The sequence below is a fragment of the Callorhinus ursinus genome, unplaced genomic scaffold (genome assembly GCF_003265705.2).
Source record: "Callorhinus ursinus isolate GAN/ISIS: 27379988/994484 unplaced genomic scaffold, GSC_fseal_2.0 scaffold3, whole genome shotgun sequence".
Lineage (NCBI taxonomy): Eukaryota > Metazoa > Chordata > Mammalia > Carnivora > Otariidae > Callorhinus > Callorhinus ursinus.
The window spans coordinates 22,109,615-22,133,520 of NW_027397065.1; the positions used below are offsets into that span (position 1 = coordinate 22,109,615).

The window sequence follows — 23,906 nt, forward strand, 5'->3', positions numbered from 1 at the left end:
AAAATAAAGAGGCTGAGAAAAAGAGAGAGAAACAACTACAGGATCACGAGGGCAGAATTCGAGAGATAAGCAATACGATAAGATGAAACAACATTAGAATAATTGGGATCCCAGAAGAAGAAGAAAGAGAGAGAGGGGCAGAAGGTATATTGGAGCAAATAATAGTAGAGAACTTCCCTAATGTGAGGAAGGAGACACGAATCAAAATCCAGGAGGCACAGAGAACCCCTCTCAAAGTCAATAAAAATAGGTCAACACCCCGACATCTAATAGTAAAACTTACGAGTCTCAGAGACAAAGAGAAAATCCTGAAAGCAGCTTGGGAGAGAGATATGTAACCTACAATGGTAGAAATATTAGATTGGCAACAGACCTATCCACAGAGACCTGACAGGCCAGAAAGGACTGGCAAGATATCTTCAGAGCACTAAATGAGAAAAATATGCAGCCAAGAATACTATAACCAGCTAGGCTCTCATTGAAAATTGAAGGAGAGATAAAAAGCTTCCAGGACAAACAAAAACTAAAGGAATTTGCAAACACGATACCAGCCCTCCAAGAAATATTGAAATGGGTCCTCTAAGCAAAGAGAGAGCCTAAAAGCAGCATAGATCAGAAAGGAACAGAGACAATATACAGTAACAGTCACCTTACAGGCAATACAATGGCACTAAATTCATATATTTCAATAGTTACCCTGAATGCCAATGGGCTAAATGCCCCGATCAAAAGACACAGGCTATCAGATTGGATTAAAAAACAAGACCCATCAATATGCTGTCTGCAAGAGACTCATTTTAGACCCAAAGACACCCCCACATTGAAAGTGAGGAGGTGGAAAACCATTTACCATGCTAATGGACACCAAAAGAAAGCTGAGGTGGCAATCCTTATATCAGACAAATTAGATTTTAAAACAAAGACTGTAATAAGAGATGAAGAAGGACACTGTATCCTACTTAAAGGGTCTATCCAACAAGAAGATCTAACAATTGTAAATATCTATGCCCCTAACATGGGAGCAGCCAATAATATAAGGCAATTAATAACAAAAGCGAAGAAATACATGGACAACAATACAATAATAGTGGGGGACTTTAACACCCCCCTGACTGAGATGGACAGATCATCTCAGCAAAAGATCAACAAGGAAATAAAGACTTTAAATGACACACTGGACCAAATGGACTTCACAGACATATTCAGAACATTCCATCCCAAAGCAACAGAATACACATTCTTCTCTAGTGCCCATGGAACATTCTCCAGAATTGATCACATCCTAGGTCACAAATCAGGTCTCAACCTGTACCAAAAGATTGGGATTATTCCCTGCATGTTTTCAGACCACAATGCTTTGAAACTACAACTCAATCACAAGAGGAAAGTTGGAAAGAACTCAAATACATGGAGGCTAAAGGGCATCCTACTAAAGAATGAATGGGTCAACCAGGAAATTAAAGAAGAATTTAAAAAATTCTTGGAAACCAATGAAAAGGAAAACACAACTGTTCAAAATCTTTGAGATACAGCAAAGGCAGTCCTGAGAGGAAAGTATGTAGCAATACAAGCCTTTCTCAAGAAACAAGAAAGGCCTCAAATACACAACCTAACCCTACACCTAAAGGAGCTGGAGAAAGAAGGGCAAGTAAAGCCTAAACCCAGCGGGAGAAGAGAAATAATAAAGATCAGAGCAGAAATCAATGAAATAGAAACCAAAAGAACAGTAGAACAGATCAACGAAACTAGGAGCTGGTTCTTTGAAAGAATTAACAAGATGATAAACCCCTGGCCGGTTCTTTGAAAGAATTAAGATGATAAACCCCTGGCCAGACTTATCAAAAAGAAAAGAGAAATGACCCAAATCAACAAAATCATGAATGAAAGAGGAGAGATCATAACCAACACCAAAGAAATACAAACAATTATAAGAACATATTATGAGTAACTCTATGCAGCAAATTAGATAACCTGGAAGAAATGGGTGCATTCCTAGAGATGTATCAACTACCAAAATTGAACCAGGGGGAACTAGAAAACCTGAACAGACCTATAACCCCTAAGGAAATTGAAGCAGTCATCAAAAATCTCCCAACAAACAAAAGCCCAGGGCCAGATGGCTTCCCAGGGGAATTCTACCAAACATTTAAAGAATAATTAATACCTATTCTCCTGAAACTGTTCCAAAAAATAGAAATGGAAGGAAAACTTCCAAACTCATTTTATGAGGCCACCATTACCTTGATCCCCAAACCAGACAAAGACCCCATCAAAAAGGAGAATTACAGACCAATATCCTTGATGAACATGGATGCAAAATTCTCACCAAAATACTAGCCAATAGGATCCAACAGTACATTAAAAGGATTATTCACCGTGGCCAAATGGGATTTATCCCTGGGCTGCAAGGCTGGTTCAACATCTGCAAATCAATCAACGTGATACAATACATTAACAAAAGAAAGAACAAGATCATATGATCCTCTCAATAGATGCAGAAAAAGCATTTGACAAAGTACAGCATTCTTTCTTGATCAAAACTTTTCAGAGTATAGGGATAGAGGGTACATACCTCAATATCATAAAGCCATCTATGAAAAACCGACAGCAAATATCATTCTCAATGGGGAAAAGCTGAGAGCTTTTCCCCTAAGGTCAGGAATGCAGCAGGGATGTCCACTATCACCACTGCTATTCAAAATAGATTTAGAAGTCCTAGCCACAGCAATCAGACAACAAAAAGAAATCAAAGGCATCCGAATCAGCAAAGAGGAAGTCAAACTCTCACTCTTTGCAGATGATATGATACTGTCTTGGTAAACCCAAAAGACTCCACCCCAAAACTGCTAGAACTCATACAGTAATTCAGTAAAGTGGCAGGATACAAAATCAATGCACAGAAATCAGTGGCATTCCAATACACCAACAACAAGACAGAAGAGACACAAATCAAGGAGTCGATCCCATTTACAATTGCACCCAAAACCATAAGATACCTAGGAATAAATTTACCAAGGAGGCAAGGGATCTGTACTCAGAAAACTATAAAATACTCAGGAAAGAAATTGAAGAAGACACAAAGAAATGGAAAAACGTTCCATGCTCATGGATTGGAAGAACGAACATTGTGAAGATGTCAATGCTACCTAGAGCAATCTACACATTCAATGCAATCCCCATCAAAATACCATCCACTTTTTTCAAAGAAATGGAACAAATAATCCTAAAATTTGTATGGAACCAGAAGAGACCCCGAATAGCCAGAGGAAGGTTGAAAAAGAAAAGCAAAGCTGGCGGCATCACAATTCCAGACTTCCAGCTCTATTACAAAGCTGTCATCATCAAGACAGTATGGTACTGGCACAAAAACAGACACATAGATCAATGGAACAGAATCGAGAGCCCAGAAATGGACCCTCAACTCTACGGTCAACTAATCTTTGACAAAGCAGAGAAGAATGTCCAATGGAAAAAAGACAATCTCTTCAACAAATGGTGTTGGGAAAATTGGACAGCCACATGCAGAAGAATGAAACTGGACCATTTCCTTACACCACACACCAAAATAGACTCCAAATGGTTGAAAGACCTAAACGTGAGACAGGACTCCATCAAAATCCTAAAGGAGAACCCAGGCAGCAACCTCTTCGACCTCAGCCGCAGCAACTTCTTCCTAGAAACATCGCCAAAGGCAAGGGAAGCAAGGGCAAAAATGAACTATTGGGATTTCATCAAGATAAAAAGCTTTTGCACAGCAAAAGAAACAGTCCACAAAACCAAAAGACAACCGACAGAATGGGAGAAAATATTTGCAAATGACATATCAGATAAAGGGCTAGTACGCAAAATCTATAAAGAGGTTATCCAACTCAACACCCAAAGAACAAATAATCCAATCAAGAAATGGGCAGAAGACATGAACAGACATTTTTCCAAAGAAGACATCCAAATGGCCAACAGACACATGAAAAAGTGCTCCCCATCACTCGGCATCAGGGAAATCCAAATCAAAACCTCAATGAGATACCACCTCACACCCGTCAGAATGGCTAAAATGAACAAGTCAGGAAACGACAGATGTTGGCGGGGATGCGGAGAAAGGGGAACCCTCCTACACTGTTGGTGGGAATGCAAGCTGGTGCAACCACTCTGGAAAACAGTATGGAGGTTCCTCAAACAGTTGAAAATAGAGCTACCATACGTTCCAGCAATTGCACTACTGGGTATTTACCACAAAGATACAAATGTAGGAATCCGAAGGGGTACATGTACCCCAATGTTTATAGCAGCAATGTCCACAATAGCCAAACTGTGGAAAGAGCCAAGATGTCCATCGACAGATGAATGGATAAAGAAGACCTGGTATATATACACAATGTAATATTATGCAGCCATCAAAAGGAATGAGATCTTGCCATTTGCAACAACGTGGATGGAACTGGAGGGTGTTATGCTGAGTGAAATAAGTCAATCAGAGAAAGACATGTATCATATGACCTCACTGATATGAGGAATTCTTAATCTCAGGAAACAAACTGAGGGTTGCTGGAGTGGTGGGGTTTGGAAGGGATGGGGTGGCTGGGTGATAGACATTGGGTAGGGTATGTGCTATGGTGAGCGCTATGAATTATGCAAGACTGTTGAATCACAGATATGTACTTCTGAAACAAATAATGCAACATATGTTAGGAAAAAAAGAAAAAGAAGATAGCAGGAGGGGAAGAATGAAGGGGAGTAAGTCGGAGGGGGAGACGAACCATGAGAGACAATGGACTCTGAAAAACAAACTGAGAGTTCTAGAGGGGAGGAGGGTAGGGGGATGGGTTAGCCTGGTGATGGGTATTAAAGAGGGCACATTCTGCGTGGAGTACTGGGTGTTATGCACAAACAATGAATCATGGAACACTACATCAAGAACTAATGATGTAATGTATGGTGATTAACATAACAATAAAAAAATTTTTTAAAAAGCATAAAAAAAAGAAAATATAGAAAATACTAACAAAAGAAGAAAACAATTGGTAAAATGAGCTGTGCCAAAATTTAAAGCTTCTCATCAAAGTAAAAGGCATGTCACAGACTGGGAAAAATATTTGCAAAACATGTATTTGGAAAAGGACTCTTACCCAGAATATATAAAGAATTTCAACAACTTAAGAACAATTAAAGACCAAAAAAGCCAGACATCAGGGAAATGCAAATTGAAACACGGTAAGATGACCCTAATATACTCACTAGAATAACTATTAAACATTTGAGAACTCAAGATGTGGCAAGGTTGAAGAGGAATGGAACTCTTTTACATCATTGGTAGACATGAAAAATGGTACAACCATGTTAGAAAACTATTTGGAAGTTTCTTACAAAGTTAAACATGCACCTACCCTATGACTCAGTGATTTCACTCCTAGCAACTTACCCCAAAGAAATAAACCTAATATTCATAACCAACAAAACAGGTAAGTAATCATAAAACCTTTACTCATAAGAACTAAAGTTTGTTTTGTTTTGTTATATGTCCTTCCATAAATTGTGTGTATTTGAAGGACTGCTACTCAGCCATAAAAATGTACAAGTTGGTACTCACAACCACATGAATGAAGCCAGACACAAGGAGGATGTATCAAGGGATTCCATTTATATAAAGTTATGGAACATCTAACTAAACAATGGTGATAAAAATCAAAAACAGTGAAGAGAGGAAAAAATAAAAAAAGATGAAATCAGAGAGGGAGACAAACTGTAAGAGACTCTTAATCATAGGAAACAAACTGAGGGTTGCTGGAGGGGAGGAGCTAGGGGGATGGGGTAATGGAGTGATGGACTTTAAGGAGGGCAGGTGATGTAATGAGCACTGGGTATTATATAAGACCGATGAATCACTGACCTCTACCTCTGAAACCAATAATACATTATATGTTAATTAATTGAATTTAAATCTTAAAAAATCAAAACAGTGATTGCCGCTTTGGGCTGAGCAAGCAGATTAACTAGTAAAGAGGTAAGACAAGACAAGAATTTTCTTGGGTAATGAAAATATTCTATACTTTGACAGAAATGTAGCTTACATGGATGCCTATATTTGCCAAAACTTATTATATTGTACACTCAAGGTCTGTATATTTTGCTTTATGTCAAATATATCCCAATTTTAAAAATGAGAAAAGGAACAAATAAACTCTAAGAAATATTAGAGATCCGATTTATAGCTCACATCTTCTAAATATGTTAAACAAACAAAAAAGAATAATAAATTTTATTTTCCTCTTCTAGTATGAAATATAATTGATCCTTCATTGTAACTGAATGATCTGCTTCTAGGGCTGGAAATTACCGAGAAAACCCTAAATTTTCTTAGTTCATATGTGTACCTAATGAAACAAGCGTAGCTTAAGTTATCAGGTGAAATGTATTTGAATTTGTTTTTAGCCAAACATGGTCAGATTTTCACATCATGTTCTAATGCTAAACGAAAAGTTATTTCATTTTCATGAGAAATTTGATGTCAAGAAAATAGACTTTAGTAATTTAAAATACAACTCATATACTTCCGAACTTCTTTGGTTTTCTGTTTACAAAGGGTTCCTTAAGCTTTGACTACATTTACTTATCAACATCTTTTGTCTTTCAAATACTCCTTCATATCATTATTTGTAAAACTTTAGTAAATTGCAATTTCAAGTTAGCCATCTTTGGACACACAAATGTGATTTAGGTTTCCTTTGATTATCCATTCAGAAAAGCTAATTTCGAGCTCCTATTTCGTGGGCTTTCATTCCTAAAGTCAGAGACCATATATTCATTCAATGCTGCTTTCTTTCTATTCCATATTCCAAGGTGTCTGAGGCTGGTGATGAGACCTTTTAATATAGAACTAAGATTTCCCCATCCGGATAACAGGAACAAATTAGGGCATTCATCTAAAAAAAGCAAAGTACTTGAATAGTGCAATCTCTGATGAAGAATGGGCAAAAATGGTACTTGAGTCCTCTAAATTAGAGCATTAGTTATTGTCCTTTAGAAAGAAAAAAAATGAGAAGAACATTAGACTGAACTAAATTGAACAGAAAAGCCAATAGTGAAGAATAAACTGGAAGGTACTCAAATCAGGAGAGTGAAGGTGAATGCTGAGAATATAACAAGTTTCAAAGGTAGAGTGTTAACACCCAGGGATCTGAATCACATGACACACTATATTCAGTCATGCCCAATCTAAGCTTCAGAGTTTCTCAAGATAGAAAAGCAGTGTTCTCAATTCAGGCTACAGACACCCAAGAGAAGCTGGTGATGTCAGATGTTAATGTGGGAGTTAGGGCCAAGACCTTAAGCAAAATGAAGTAAAAAGTGAGAAAATTATCTGGATAATTCAAGTTTAAAAGAAGTTTTACATAAGGTAGCTATAAATTCAGGCAAAGGCATATTTTTGGCTTATAATTAAAAAAAGTAGCTGTCAGCTTTTCCTCTATGAAATGAGGCAGATTAGAGGATTTGTGAGTCCCTTCTAATTACTAGAATCTATGTTTATTGCCTCAATTATCTGAATATTTCAAGCAAAGCTATTTGGAGCTTGGAATATTCGTATAATTACCACAATTTTTAATTTAACTTTGCATGTGTGGACACAATCTTAATGGTGACTTGTATTCCATTTGGGAACTCTTTTAGCTTGATGGGATGCCCTCATGAATACTCTCTGTGGAAACCCGAGGCTATGATGCATTTATAGAGTTGGGCTAGCATAAAAATACAGAGCTTTGAATTCTATATATTTTCTATGTAATCAAGGGTTAAGAGCTTTGGTGCCACGATTTTGATTTTAAAATTCAGATAGTTCTCACTTTCTAAAGTACCTCCCAAACTGAGGTTTTGAACATCAAGTAACTTGGTGAAACAAATAAACAATAGAAACTTTCCATTTCCAGCTGAAATTAAGCCTTTCTTTAATAATTCAGAGAATTATGTATCTCATATTCAAGACTAACATAGAAGCATAAATATTATGATTGTGTATTTAATAAAAGTCGTTTTATTTTCAGAACAATGTAATTCCAGATTAAATAATAGAAAACACACAAAACCAAGAAAAGATGCCCTAAATCTTTTTTTAGCCATGTGCATAGTAATCAGTACTTTTAAATGTATTTCTTTTGTAAAACCAGAAATATCAAATCATAATGAGGTCCCTTAATAAGATGGCTATGTAATTACAAGTAGTTCAGAGAGATGCTAGAAGTATCTTTCAATTACCAAAGGAAACTTCTTTAAGGCAGGGATTCAACTCTACTCCTCTCTGAATTTCCCACAGCACCTTCCTCACAGGAACTGTTCAATAAATGAGTCCTTATCTGAATAGAAGAGGGAGCATATTCTCACTAGCAAGAGAGACACTTGACAGGTTGTTCAAACATACTCTCCAAAGAATAACTTAAAGCTCACATTAATGATTCAGACTCCAGGGTCCCTCCCAGACCGTCTGAATCAGAATTTGCAGAAAGGAGCCAAGGAATCCATTTAACAAGCATGCTGTATGATTCTAATGATCAAGCAAGTTGGAAAATAGTGCAGTGTGAGATTAAACTGGGGGCACACAAGAGAGAGGTCTGTCTGCAGAATTTCAACTTAACAATTTAAGGTCTCCATAATTTGGTCTTGGCTTAACTTGCCCACATTATCTCCCTTAATTCTCATTCGAGTTGTAGAAGTCAGGCTGGTCTACTCACAGAAATCATAGTTGGTGGAAGGACTATGGCATAACCCATAAATACACTTGAGTTTTAATCCTGGTTTATACTAGTAGTACTTTTCGATTTTGGCATTGTTAGTAATCTAACTTGTTTCTACATATGTCGGTTTGGTTCTGATTAATAGTTAGGTCATCCACCCTGTACTTGACGCTTTAACTGGAAGAAAATGTCCTGGCTCTTATTGCAATGAAGAAAACTAATCTAGACTTGCCCTGATGCATGAAGTCAAGCCAGCTGCTGACTCTCCCTCCATCTCATTTCTTCCTCCTGATAGGAGGCATAATTATATCACATGCTTAGAATGGTCAATGCCAGGATGCCTGGATGGCTCATCGGTTAAGCGTCTGCCTTCAGCTCAGGTCATGATCCTAGGCTTCTGGGATCGAGTCACGCATCCAGCTCCCTGCTCAGTGGAGAGCCTGTTTCTCCCTCCCCCTCTGCCTGCCACTTCCCCTGCGTGTGCATTCTCTCTCTGATAAATAAATAAATAATAAATAAATAAATAAAATTTAAAAAAAAAGAATGGTCAATCCTTACTTTGCCAGTGGTCACATTAAGTGACAACCTTCTAGTTTTGTTGAAACTATAAATATGATTCAAATAAAGGACCTCATTATTACCTCCTAGTTCCACAGAGATGTGTCACCTTAGCACTACAGCACCAATTTCTGATTTCCTCATTTGGCACCATTCAGATGCCTAGATGCCAGACTCTGGATGACCATTTAGTTGTGACACAAGAAGCATTAATTGCTCCAAGTAACCCAAAAATCCTCAAGGCCACACCTAGTATCTTACATTTATATAATGGATATAACATGTCTCCTGTAGTATTTTATATTTTAACTGTTGTGACTTCTTACTTAAGTACCACAAATTGGAATTACTAACCTCTGCCATGAACAGAAAAACTCAACCCACTTGGCTCTGAAGAAGAAATCCAGTACTAAAACAACCCATCTAATCACATACCAACTGAGCAAGAGTTAAGGCAAACCATTTATTTGAATAGATAACCTTTTGTGAATCATAAGCAAATATGCTTGAGCAAGAAAGTAATCAAACCTCTCTGAGATACAGTAAAATGGGAATAATAAAGTAATATGGTTGTTTTTAGTGAAGTCCTTGGAATAGACACTAACACATAATAGGAAATCAGTAATTGTTAGTACCTTTCCTTCTTTTCCTACATTTCCTAAATGTACCATTATTATTTCCCATTTTTGAAGATTTGCTCATACTAAGCCCACCTCCATCAACTCTATTCAAATTAATTCAGCCTTCAAGATCCAGCTAAACCCCATAGCACAACCCCTCTGCATTTGTCTATTCACTCTGTGCCACAAGAATCTTTTAATATTCTAAAATTCATATAATGTTAGAAAACAAATTAGACTTTAATCAAACATTGATGTACATTTATATCTAACATATTGCATGTGCATATTTTTTAAAAGATTTTATTTATTTGAGAGAGGGAGAGAGCACAAGCAGGCAGAGGAGCAGAGGGAGAGGGAGAAGCAGACTCCCCACTGAGCAGGGAGCCTGACACTGGGATCATGACCTGAACCAAAGGCAGCCACTTAACCAACTGAGCCACCCAGGCACCCCTGCATGTGCACTTTTATTTTATTGAATGGGCTTATAATGGAAGGGATGATATCATATGCTTCTATATATCTCCCAAACGCAAGTACAGTAAGCTACAACAAGGCAAGAAAAATGAAATAAGAAGTAAACACTCTTACCCCTCCCCATTCTTACTAGGAATGGAAATGTTGTTGGAAAAGAGGAACTTTTTTTTATCCAACTCAGATATTTCCCTGTGAATTTACTGAAGAGCAGCTCTAAATTCATTAGCACCATTGTCTGCATTGAAAAGATCAGAATATACTTTTAAAAATTAGCACTAGGCTACTGGTAGGAGTAGAGGTTGATGTATCCTTCTAGTAGGGAAAGGAAGCAGTATATATGAAAAGTCTTAAATGTGTACATCTTCTTTGATCCAGCAATTCCATTTTGAGAAATTTGCCCTAAGGAAAGAATAACATCTGTGTTTAAAAAACAATGTCCATGACAGTTTTGTTTAAAATGGGAAAATATGGAGAGAGCCTAAAATATCCTCAATATGGAATTGGTTAAATGAAATACCATCCCTCCACTTAAAATAATGTCAAAAAAGAAATACTTAATGACATAGAAAATATTTATAGTATCTTATTAGTGCAAGAATCAGGTTATATTAAAAATATTGTATGATTCTCTAATTTTTTGCAAAACTATAAATTTATACCTGTTCATAGGAAATAGAAGAAATGGCTGTATGAAGATGACAACTACTGGTTTGAAGAATTAAGGATGGAAATTTTCTTCTTTGTGATATTCTGTATATTCCAAATTCTATATATTTTTACTGGTTATATTAACATTAAGATATTTTTAAAATAAATTTCAATGAAGAAAATATGTTAACTAGAGAACTGCAACCTTTCTATATTTCTAGTTCCATAGCTCTCTCATTAACAATATTATTTGGCGTGATCAAAATAGTGAAATAAAATTGGTACAATTCAGATATTGAACTTATTTAAATGTAATTTTAAAATGTTTAAATAATGGCATTAGTCTCCTTTAATGGAATAATTTAACATATGTCTAGAAAAAGTGACAGAAAAAAGAAAAAACTTAAATTTAAATCAGGAAATATATAAAGAAGTGCCAAAAGAAGAGCACAGTATTTCTCCATCTCAAGTGTTACTTGGAAATTAAAGACTGAAGATTCCCACATGGGAATTGATTTAAGATAGTAGAAAGTCACAGCATTGTGATTAACATACAGTCAACCCTTTTTTCCTGTTTTGTTGATACTTTCAGTTTTGTGAGCTAGATAGATAAAAAGTCAAAGCAAATAGGATGAGACAAGTTAGTAGACACTATAGGAAATGTAGTTTATGTTAATATTTACATCAATCAACTTGTCTTAACACATTAATGAAACTAAAGCATGTAACAAATAGAAAAACATGTATTTTCTTTCTTTCATACCTAGTTGTATGGTCTATACTTTATGGAAGTCTAATAAATTTTAATAGTTGACTTTGAAAACACAATGTCTCCCATTTTTTGTGGGCAAAGCGATTCAGCCAAGTTTGCCTGGACAGATAGGTAGAGGCAACTGTACAGTGGAGTTTTTATTGGTGTTGTAAAGAGAGAAGCCTACAAAGAAGATGAAGGCAACAGAAAACTATGAATATATAGCCATTGGGCTTCAATGATTAGGAAAGAAGCTTGAACAGAGATGAAAATGTATTCTTCTGAGAGACTCCACACTTTCTCCAGATGTTGCTGAGTCATAGAACTGGTGTGCAGTTCTATGAATATCTGAGGTCATTATAACAAGATCCTGGAAGACACTAAAGTGATCCAAGAAGAATCCAGACATTCTCTTTTAGTGCATTTACCAGGCATGGATGCACTTTTCCAAAACCAAGAATAAATAAACAGAAATTAAATCCACACCAAATGAGTGATAACTTCTATAACAAAAAAACAGAAAAAAAGGAGAAAGTATAGCACTAAAAAGAAAGAGAATCTCCTTTGAGAAAATATTTACTAAGGAAGTAAATTTCAGATAGCATCTGCTCATGCTTTTTTAAATTCAAGAAAATATTTGCTCTCTGAAACAAAGATGAACTACAAAATATAAAAAGATAACTAGATGAAGGGCAAAGATAATTTTTTGAAAAAAAAAAACAAAACTGAATGAAATGTGGCAGTAACATAAGAAAACTAAGGATGCCAGAGCAGAATTAAAAATTGCAAAAGGTATTGAAAGAGAAAACTGAATTGAATAGAAGAAAACTTAATAGGGTAAGAGAAACCTTAGTAATTTATCAGTTTATTGTTTGTGCCAGGTAGTATGTTATATGACTTCCCTGTATTAATTATCCTGTTAATATTGACAACTTTATAAAGGAAGTACTATTATTATGTCTAATAATAATGATAAAACCAAGGCTTAGGGAAAAAACAATACCAGAACCTATGGTAGTCTGGCATCGATGGGGTTTTTCTTCTACTAAATACACAGAAATGCTTAATAGAAAACAAACTTGAAAGAAATAAAGTTAATATCCAAGAGTCAGAAATGAAGACAGAAATAAGGTAGAAGATGTATTGTGTGATGATGCCATGGGAGTCTAGGCGAATCTCCACACAGACTATAAGCTGAGCACTGGCTTCTTAGCTCCAGCACCCAGTTGAAGGGGCAGGAGACATAGACTGGAAGCATGTATCAGGGTGCTGCAATTAAGTACCATATATCAAGCATGGTACCATATTGACCAAATGGCCAGGAAGTTGGCAGGGTCATGGGTGGGAAGTAAACACAAACAAACAAACAAAAACCTGCAAGAAATAAAATCCAAACACAGGCCAAAAGTGACTGTGGGATCTGCATCGTACAGGAAACCCAATATAAGAAATTAAGAGAAAAATTCCAGTAGGACTTTTGAATCCCATAAATCTCTAACAGTATCCAATATAAAACTTCTTTGTAAGACCACTCTTATACCCAAGCCTCACAAGATAAAAATTCTACATGTTTGCCAGAAAAAAAATACAAGATGCCTAGTTATATGTGAATTTTAAATAAACAGTGGGTAAATATTCTAAATATTGCATGTTAAAAGAGAAAATTAAGATAAAAGACAAACTTATATGTGACAAACTTATACTTTAACTAGGCATAGTACATTATTTGCTAAATCTGACAAACCTAACAAAGGTGGAAAATATTCTCAAGATAAGCTCACACACACACACACACACACACACACAGAAAGAAAGGAAAACAAACCACATGATACAACTAAAAATAAACAAGAGGAAAAGAACAGAGAAAATCCAAATTAAAATGAATGAGTAATAATGACATGTTATAAATGATTTCATGCAAATATAATTAAAAACTTAGATGAAATAAATTATGTTCTATTAGAAACAATCTGTCAAACTGACATCAAAAGAAATAAAAAGTATGAATATCCTTATACTAATTAAAGAAATTCAATTCATAATTTAAAAACCTTTCCTAAAAGTAAACTTAAAGTCCAAATAATTTTATTGATGACTTCTATCAAAAACTTAAGAACAAAGAATTATGAGAAAAAAATACTTTTCAACATATTTTAGTCCTGGTATCAACAGCTAACAAATACATTACAGGAAAAGAAAGTTAAATGCTCAACAATGTTTTAGAAAATCAATCCAGAAATAGATAAATGATGATATATTAAGACCAATGGGATTTACCCCTGGGATGAAGATTGGTTCAACATTTGAAAATCAATGTAATTCTTCATTATTTAAAAAAATAATAATAAAGAAAAGCAATCATACTATCATCTCTACAGATGCAGAAAAGACATTTGACAAATTTAACACAATTGGCTACAGTTAGCTTTATAGTAAATGTTTATATCTTGAATATTTCCATCCTGCTTTGGAGGACAAAACAAAGATACCCATTTTCACCACATCTATTTAACATTATAGTGGAGGTCATAGTCACTGCAGTGAGGCAACAAAAAGAAACAAAAGCCATAAAAATATTAGAAAGGAAAAATTTATTTTTTATATCAATTAGGATTTGTCAATTTGTTACTTACTGACATATCAGCCTAACTTAGAATATTATATTTAATACACAACATAAAAGTACCATTTAGAAATATGGAAGTAACCATGAGAAAAACTATAGTTAACAAAAATGGCTACAATTCTGTTTGAAGATTGGGATCTGGAGACACAAGAGGTAAACTAGATTTTGTTTTTCATTATAATCCATTATGTTGATTATTAACACATTTTCTTTCATTCAGAGACAAGTTTCCTTGGGTCAATAATATTTCAGTTCATCTTTCAAACAAGGCACTGGCTGACCTTTATTCCAAACTATCTTTTAAAAGATGTTTGTATAACAAATAGCCTTGGAATATGGATAGTATCTCCCCTATAAAGGGCAGGTTTGCTTACTGGCAGGGAAGATACAGTGTCTCCTTTCACAGTAAGGGGCAAGCTCACTTATTGCCTGTTATAAAAGACTCGTATTCCCTAAACTCAAATCTCTTTTCCTGTAATGCAACCAATAGCATACATAGGTATCATCTCCCTCTCTTTGTGTTCCCCCTGGGCATCGAAGATCCCCTGCCTGGCACAAAAATGGGACTGCTACCCTGGCTACTGCATTGCTATGAGCAGTATACTATTCATCTCTGACCCAGAGACCTGCCCAAATCCACATAACTAGGGTAGGCTAATTTGTTAGCTTGCAAATAGGGTAAAATATCAAGGTCTTCACTTTTACATTTTTATAACACTTTTCTGAATATTTTATACATTTTAAACAATAAGGGTAAAAAAGGTAAAATTTATTTATTTATCTCAGTTTGGGGGAAGTAGACTTATTATAGATTAAAAATACAAAGAAAAAAATGAAAATAGATTGATTTGATTGACAGTATTTTTAACTAACCCACATTATCAAAGACATCTACAAAATTAAGAAACTTGAGACTGTATGGGGAAAAAAGTATTTTTCTCTGCCCTCTAAGGTCCTTGTCTGGGTAAGTAAAATAATAAAGAAGGATTAACAGATAAGCATACACATTTACTCTACGTAAGTTTTAAATGACATATGAGTTTTCATAAGGAAATGAGGACCCGAAGAAACAGTTAGACCTGAGTATTTTAGGCTAGGTTTGATTTAGGCTAGGTTTGATGAAGACTAGGCAGTCATATAGAAATATGATAGCTTAAGGAATGTGAGGTAAGTGTAATAAACTGGGGGAAACTTCACCTATTTGCTAAGCTTATTCTAGGTGTCCCTTTGTCTTCCAAGACAAGGATAGTGGAAGCACCTCAAACTTGAAGGTTTTATTACCTTTTCAAGAGAGAGAGGTGGGAGAAAGGTCAGAATGACCTTCCTGCTTCTGCCATTTTCTCAAACTCCTTCAGCTTAAAATATTCAATATGCTGAGATACCATATTTTGGAGGTAGGATGTCCTGAATGCCAGCAAGACAAACATGGAAAAAGTATGTGTAATATGTTTTTTAAATAGCACTTATTTCATAGTTAAATAGCACTTTCAAATACAATTTTTAAGGGATGAATACAATCCATTAGAACAAAAGAAAAAATACAGCCAATTTCTATGTGGAATATGTTCAGTTGAATTAGTAAGAAACTAATTCAAATTTTAAATTACAGAGATTTTTTTTATATATTTGATGAAAAAAAAGAAAATTTGAAAGAAAAGAAATGAATCGATTTTGTTCCGGAGCAGAACAATACTCCCTCATACTGCTGAAATAAATTATTCAAAATATTTTGGACGTAAAATTGAAAATATTTGTCAAAAGTCTTAAAAAATATTTTAATCTTTTGACTCAATAATTCCAAGTACAGAAATCATGTTAAAGAAATAGTGAAGAGAATAAGCACAAATTTATCTGCAAAGACCTAGGTGTTAATAAGGTTAATTATAGCAGTTTGAATTTGCAAACATCCTTAATGTTCAGCACTAAGTAATTTATTAAAGAATAGGCTACACAATTATGTGCTCTTTAGTCATTAAGAAACATCCTATAAACTAATATTTTTTGAATGAAATCATATAGAGAAGTAAAAAAAGAACTTTAAAAATAGTATATACAGAATGATTTTATTTGTGACATACAGTATAAAGTTTACAAAATTAGATGTGTCAAATATAAGTTACTTTTCTTGGATTATGTGAAAATAAGAATTGTATTATCTTGTTTTACTTATATGTATTTTCTGATTTATCCCAAATCAATATCTATTGCTTCTATTATAAGAATACATTTCATTTTTTAAAAACAAAATATAAACATGTTAATCACTTTGTGGCTATGTCCTAAAAAGTCAGTAAGAAATGTGCCCTCAAATTCAAATACATAAAGATGCGTTTTCTGACAACAGAAGACTGATCAAATTGTGTAACAACCTTATATTGAAATCTCAAACCGACATTAGACATCATGTAGCAGAAAAATATTATTATGTGGGAAATTTTTAATGACATATTAAGTAAAAGAAAATTATAAAGTAGTATGTAGAGCAAGAACCTATTTTTAATGTGCAACAACAGCAACTGCTAGAAGGAAATGTATTGAATATAGTAATTTTCTGTGCATAACAAGGTTATAAGTAATTTCAGATCCCTTTGATTTTTTTCATTTTCCAGATTTTCTACATTATACATAGCTTCATATTATAGCACTAAAACTATTGAGAAGGACTAGCTGGCTCAGTCATTAGAGCATGAGACTCTTGATCTCGGGGTCATGAGTTGGAGACGCAGAGTGGGTGTGGAGCGTACTTAAAAAACAAAACAAAACAAAAACCTATTAAGTAGTCCAGTCTTGGAATAAAGAGAACCAGAATTAGAAGAGTAGATGTGGGAAGGAAGGCTAGATAACATAGTGTAGAAAGGTTAGGAAGCATTTGTAAAATTTAGTAATCTATTGAACTGAAGGGGAAAATGAAGGAATTGACTTGGGTAAACATTATTGTTATTTTTTTAACTGGGAGATTCAGGAAAATAGCAAATTTTAAAATTAGGTTTTTAAACTTTTGGAGGTTTTTTTTAGGTTTGGGGAACTTCTAGATGATGTGCCCAATGGGCAAGAAAACTGGCACAGAGTGCATATGATAGGTCTGGTAAAACTCTGGATTTGGAAGCCAGCAGTGTTTTGGAAAGAGTTAAAATTACCGAATGCATGAAATTACCTAGGGATAATGTAGCATAAAAAATAAGAAAGGCTAGAAGAGAGTCCCAATAGTTACCAGATAGGCCGCAGTTGAAGTGGTAGATATCTTATTAGCTGTATGCTGGTCAAGAAGGTGAACTTCAGGCATCATACAGATCTAGGTGCAAGTCTATCACTTACCTTCTACCTGGCCTTTGTTAAGTTACTCAAACTCTCTACGATGCAGTTTCCTCATTTTTTCAGTAATATAATACTTTCCTCATAAAGTTCTATAATATCTTCACAATGGCAGGTAGTGCTCATAGAAACAGTAGCTAAGATTAGCAATAGTCCTTGTCCTCTTAGTGGTAGATGTAAAAATAAAGAAAAATAAAGAGCAATCAAAAAGTCAGAATGAACAGGGAGAAAATAAAGGCAAAGACAAAGACTTTGAAAGACAAAGAATGGGAATTTCAAGTCAATGGCAGTGGTCAACGTGAATTAAATCCAAACAAGATACAAACCAAATCAAATGGCCTTGGCAGTTAGGAAGTCATTTGGGATGTTTTCCAAAATAATTATATTGGACATGGTTTTCTTTTCAAAATAAAAGTGTGCTCAACAATGGAGTTACTATTATTTCTTTTTTTTTTGAATTGAGGTATAATTGACATATAACATGCTAGTTTCAGGTGTACAACATAATGATTCAATATTTGTGTATAATACAAAATGATCACCACCATAAATCTAGTTAACATCTGTCGCCATACATAGTTACAAATTTTTTTCCTCATAATGAAAACTTTTAAGATCTACTTGCCTAGCAAGTATATTTGCATATTCAAATATGCAATAGAGTATTATTAACTGTAGTCACCATGCTGGACATTATATCCCTATGACTTATTTTATAACTGGAATTTTGTACCTTTTGACCCCCTTCAAGTCACTACTGTTTCCTGACATTTGATTTTGGAATTTTTTCACTCTTAATTCTTAAAGAAATAATGGAGAATTTTTATCAAAATAAAATGTATGTTATATTAAAATAAAACAAAACTGCCACTAAGTAACTATGAGAGTAGGGGTCACCTTTGCTGTGTCATTTTGTTTCCTGTCCATCTAACGCTACTGGCTAGATCTCTTCCCCAACAATGGTTTCCAAGTCTTCAGAATTCTTAGCCAGAAACACACCTGTTATAAAAAGGCCTCCCTTAAAAATACTGATATTGCCTCTATCAATCTCCCAACACAATTTATGGTGAGAGAGAAAGAGACAGGAAGGAGATGTCTCTGCAGGAAACCTCTTTCTTTGGGTTTCTTAATTTTTATTTTATTTTATTTTTTAAAGCAACATAGTTGGAAACACCTTGCATCAAAAAGCGATTGAGTGAGAGAAACACATCGCATATCTGGAGAAAATGCTAAGATCTTTAAGGTAAGATTGGAAAGTCCAAGGACTAAAATTAGATAAGCAAGAACCTAGGAACAAAAAACAAACAAGCAAAAATTATATTTGGGAACATTGAGGTTCAGCCAAAACTTGGGAGTTGCTGCTCAGAGTATCCCCAGACCATGTGAGGTGGCAGCAGGTTGCTGGGGCAGGGGCTAGGGAATGCCCTGGCTCTGGCTGTGTGTGAGAAAGAGAGATTTGCTAGCATCCTTACAGTGAGAGAAAAGAGCACGTCATGTGAGATGAGTTTTCCAAAGCTCTCTTAGCTGTCGTCCCCACACTTCTCTGCTCTCCTTTGTCACTGGGGTTAGAGAGGCCTAGGAACTAAAAGCAGAAAAACTAGACCAAAAAGGCATACAAAAGTCCATTGTTAAAGGTATCATTTTCAAGCTGAGGGTGCATATAATACATTCATAGAAAGGGAATACCAGCCTAATAATAATGGAAATGGTTATTTCACATTTAAGACCCTGCGAGAGTGTGAAAAGCTAATCCACATACAATTCACTTTTTATCTCACACATTCTTAATTGAAGAGACAGAAAGATGCTATTCTTTAAAAAATAAATTGTTCAGCTTAGAGACTATATCTGAAAAATAGCAGTCGTTTATATTAAAATCAATGAAAAAAAATCTGTGTTCCATATGACTATGACTGCTCCTTGTCAAACTCCGGATAAAGCAGTAGAAAGGCATACTCTCTCTCAGGTCTTTCAACTTGAGAGCAGCTCTATAACCAAAGGAAGCAGAAATGGCTGAGGGATGGGGAGGGGCTAAATAATTTTCACTACCCACATCAGTTGTTAAATACATAAATCCTGTTTGTTTCCTGCCCAAAATTTGGCACACATAGCAATTCTCTTATATTGTGAACTTTATGTTGATTTTGATCATTTTCTACTTGAAATATATTTCTGAAATTTTAATTTTATGGGAAATTATGAAGAACAACACTTACCTTTCGTTACGAGAATATCCCCGCAACATTATTTGAAACTAATGTGGAAAATATGTAGATACAGTTGTATTTTGGGGACAATGGCACTCTATTAGAAATGCTGCAGGACTTATTTCCACACATCAATGTCTCTTTTTAGGTTTTTTTTTTCTTTTTGCTGGAACTACACCTAAGATTCATTTTTGAAATATGTATTATTTACTAGAAGTTTTTGAGATTTTATTTATTTATTTATTAGTTATGTATATTTTCTTTCTTTTTCTTCTTTCTTTTTCTTTTTCTTGGTGGAGGGAGTCTTCCTTAAAAAAAATCATTTTCTGATATGTCTTTTCTTCTAAAGTGTTTTATTTTTTCCTAAAAGTAACCCTTTCATTGGGTTAATAAATAAAAATCTAAAGAGCTTTATTCAAGGGTTTTAGACATTTAAAAAATCTGTCCTATTGTAATAGGAAGCCTTGGAGACTCATTGAAATAGCAGCAAAGGCACAAGTTTCTTTTTATTATGAAAGATGTTTATGTGAAGAACAAAACAGACAAGAGAAAGTAACTGCTTCAGAATACTTGATGGGCACTTTAATCTTCTATTAATATGCAAATTGTGTTCTTTAGAACCCCAGTAAGAGATTTTTTTTTTCCCAAATCAGGCTATTTAAAAGTAGTCCTATTCTCCCAAAGGTCCTTCTTGCATGAGTCTTAGTGAAGCAGTGTTTTTTATGCTAATTCCCAAGATGCTCTTGTATGCATCATTTTCTTTTGAAATTATATGGAGTTTATTGAACCACATTTGTAAAACATTCCACAGTTGATTTCATTCTAAAGATCTTTTTTAATAGAACTGATTCCCTTGTTGATCTGTGTCATAGGAGAATGTTAAAGAAAATCAGTTTTAACAACATGGGGGAAATAAGAAAGGGCTTGTGGACACAAATGAAGATACAAGCTTGTAAACAGGAAAAGGACAATTTTTGTTGAGTAATTAACCTCATCCAAAATTTGAACCTACTAGAAACTACTGCATTGATGTTACAATTGTAAAGTACCTCTTCTAAACATAAATCTCAGGAATAATCACCAAGGTACATTCCCATAGTCTTTTGGCTCTTCCACAGGCTTTTATTCACCACATTACATTTCTTTTCAATACCTTGCTTTTTCAAAAAGGCTGTAATTATAACAACAACACAATGACAATTCCCTTATTGGTGTAGAAATTAGGATGAATAATAAAATTATTTTTATATAGCCATATTGTTCTTCCACACACTAACCACTTCAGCTACTCAGTTCATATTAAAAAGAATGAAACATTTATGGGGCACCTGGGTGGCTCGGTCTGTCAAGCGTCAGACTCTTGGTTTTGGCTGCAGTCCTCATCTCTGGGTGGTGAGATCTAGCCCTGCATGGAGCTCCACGCTCATTGTGGAGTCTGCTTTGCTTGAGTTTCTCTCTCCCTCTGCCCTTCCCGCTCGTGTGAGCGCTCTCTCTCTCTCTCTCTCTCTCTCGCTCTCTCAAAAATAAATAAATAAATCTTTTAAAAAAGAATGAAACACTTTACATTATTTCTTTTCTTGTCATACTGATGGAAAAGGAAGTCTCAAACACATTATCAATATGGTGTCTATACTATGTTCCAATGATTTTTCCCAGGGAATGGGTATTTATTATTTATCTACCTTGCTATAGTTATAAAATACAATATTAAAAAAATATTTGGGAAAACTTTTGAGCAATAAATGTTTCTTTTGGGCTAACAAGACTATTCTAATTTTTTTAAACATATACATTAATAGAAGTTGTGACCCTTCATAACCCCCAAAAGCCTATCCTTACTTAGAAATATTGACTCTATATTTTTTCTGGCACACAAATATTCTTCAGAGTAAGTTATGATTCAGGGACAAAATCCAATCTCATCATACTTCTTTTTATTTTTTTAGCATAAAAAAAGTATCCTTCACATTTATCACCCAACTCATGTACCTAATAGGAGGTTCTTAATGACGTGTTGCCTTAAGTTTAAATTCGCACTGAAAGAGAATTTTTGCTAACATGAAGGAAAAAAGGGCATACTTTCTCCCAACTCTGTGCCTTTTCAGATTAATTTCCCTTTTGTGGTGTCTAAATGTGGTGTCTCTCCTGATCGGATGGGGGCCCCCAAATGTGGGGGATAATTGGGTGGAAGCATGTGGCACTGGTGGTGAAAGGATTCAGCTAAGGCAGAACAAAGGAGAGAGAAGTTTATTGAACACACCTCAAGGGCGTGGTGGGCAGGACCGCAAAGTAGAAACTGTCTGCAGTGAGGCAGTGGGTGGAGGCTGTTTTTAAAGGGAGAAGGTGAGGAGGTATGGCAACATACGGAATTTTCTCCTTTTTAGTAACTGTGCCTAGTTGTAACTGGCCTTTTCGGTGACTGTACCATTGGTTAGTTAGGGCCTATGGATATTTCGAGGTGGGTTTCCAGATGGGCCTGTCTGTATTCAGCCAGGGGGTCGCTGTGGGCCTTCCTACATTCCATTGCTCAAGCCTGTTTGCCTAAAAACGGCCTCTATACCTTTAGCTTGAGTCATTCTCCACCTTCTGCATCTGGCACAATTCTTCAAGGTCCAAGTCAAACACCTCCTTTCACTCTCCCCAGGTAAAAAATGGATTATTCCATCTGCTAAAGTCCAGACATCTGTCTTTTTTATCTTTTTAATTCCTAGGACATAGTGGAGATTCAATAGTTTACCTGCCTAGCTCATTGTATGTGCTTAACTGCTAATATTGAGAAGATAAAGAGGTAGGGTTTCAGGGGTAAGAGCTTATCCTAATCTCTATGAGGTTTCCTGAGTAGGTTAATCATAAAATCAAAAGAGCTACTGGTACTATTTTAAAATAAAAAGTCCACTTTCACATTGTAAATATTAGGTGAAGTTCTAGAGGGGTGATGGGTTATATAGTGTTATGTTGATTAGAGAGAGAAAAAAAAATCCCCAGAGTGCTGAAATCTACCTTCAAAGTTTGCCAGTTGAGATCTGCAGGAGAACTAGCCTGACAATAAAAAAATCTCATTCCTTAGCAATAACAACTGTAGAGTATTGATAACCAATACTTTAAATCCTTCTGCAGATTTAACAGTACCTACTGCTTTGGGACCTACAGGTAGTGAAAAGCATGGGATTTTAGCAAGCAATCGGAACTAACACTAGTCACACACACAAATTGATGGAGTGGGTTTGAGGATTGGTTTAGAAAGCACAGAGCTGACTGAGTTGTTACCACATGGTGCATTAGGGATAATAGCTGTACAGACCCTGGATGGTTATAGATACCAGCTCAGACAAATCTAATCTTGCCCAGAGAGAAATTCTTATATTTAGTATACAAGTTTTTTCAAAAACATAAAGAATCCACAATATACATTTGGAGGGAATTTGTTCCATGAATAAGAGTAAAAAATACTATCTAAATTGTTAAGTGGATTACCCATGGGCATTAGAACTTAGTAGCTAGTGAGGCTACTAGCTCATGCCCTGATCAAAATCTCATCATTATAACTGTGTTCCTTGGGATAAATCAGAAAAAAAAGAATCCAATACATTGTTCATGGTAATATCCCTGAGAATATGGCAGATTCTGACTCCCTTGGGATAAGGTATATGTCTCATACATTTAGCTACAATTAATACTGGCTCTTGTTATCATCTTTGAAGTTGAAGTAGTTGGCCTATTGTCAACCCTTAGTCTTCAAAATTAAAATTTTGTCATATTTAAGATCTTCAACCGTGACTAAATGTAATCCTCAAGGATATGTGTTTCTGCTACTGAACATTCTAAAAAAAGTCCATGGGCCAGCAGAGTAAATGGTATTTTTCAATGGTCTTTTCCTAATAAAACAACTAATCTTTGCTTTATGCATTAAGAACCTCTACAGGAAATAGGAACTAGAGAGAAAGAGGTAAATTTCTTTTCTTGGAGTAATATGAACCAAAA

General features: G+C 35.0%; 1 long non-coding RNA gene across 1 annotated transcript in view; it reads right to left on the reverse strand.

The window, feature by feature from the left end:
• Positions 1 to 17,772, reverse strand: part of LOC112819984 (uncharacterized) — a 35,264-nt gene extending 17,492 nt beyond the window's left edge. The window contains exon 1 of the long non-coding RNA XR_012376287.1: positions 17,722 to 17,772. This is a non-coding gene — a long non-coding RNA (uncharacterized lncRNA). The remainder of the gene's footprint in view (positions 1 to 17,721) is intronic.
• Positions 17,773 to 23,906: the final 6,134 nt, after the last annotated feature.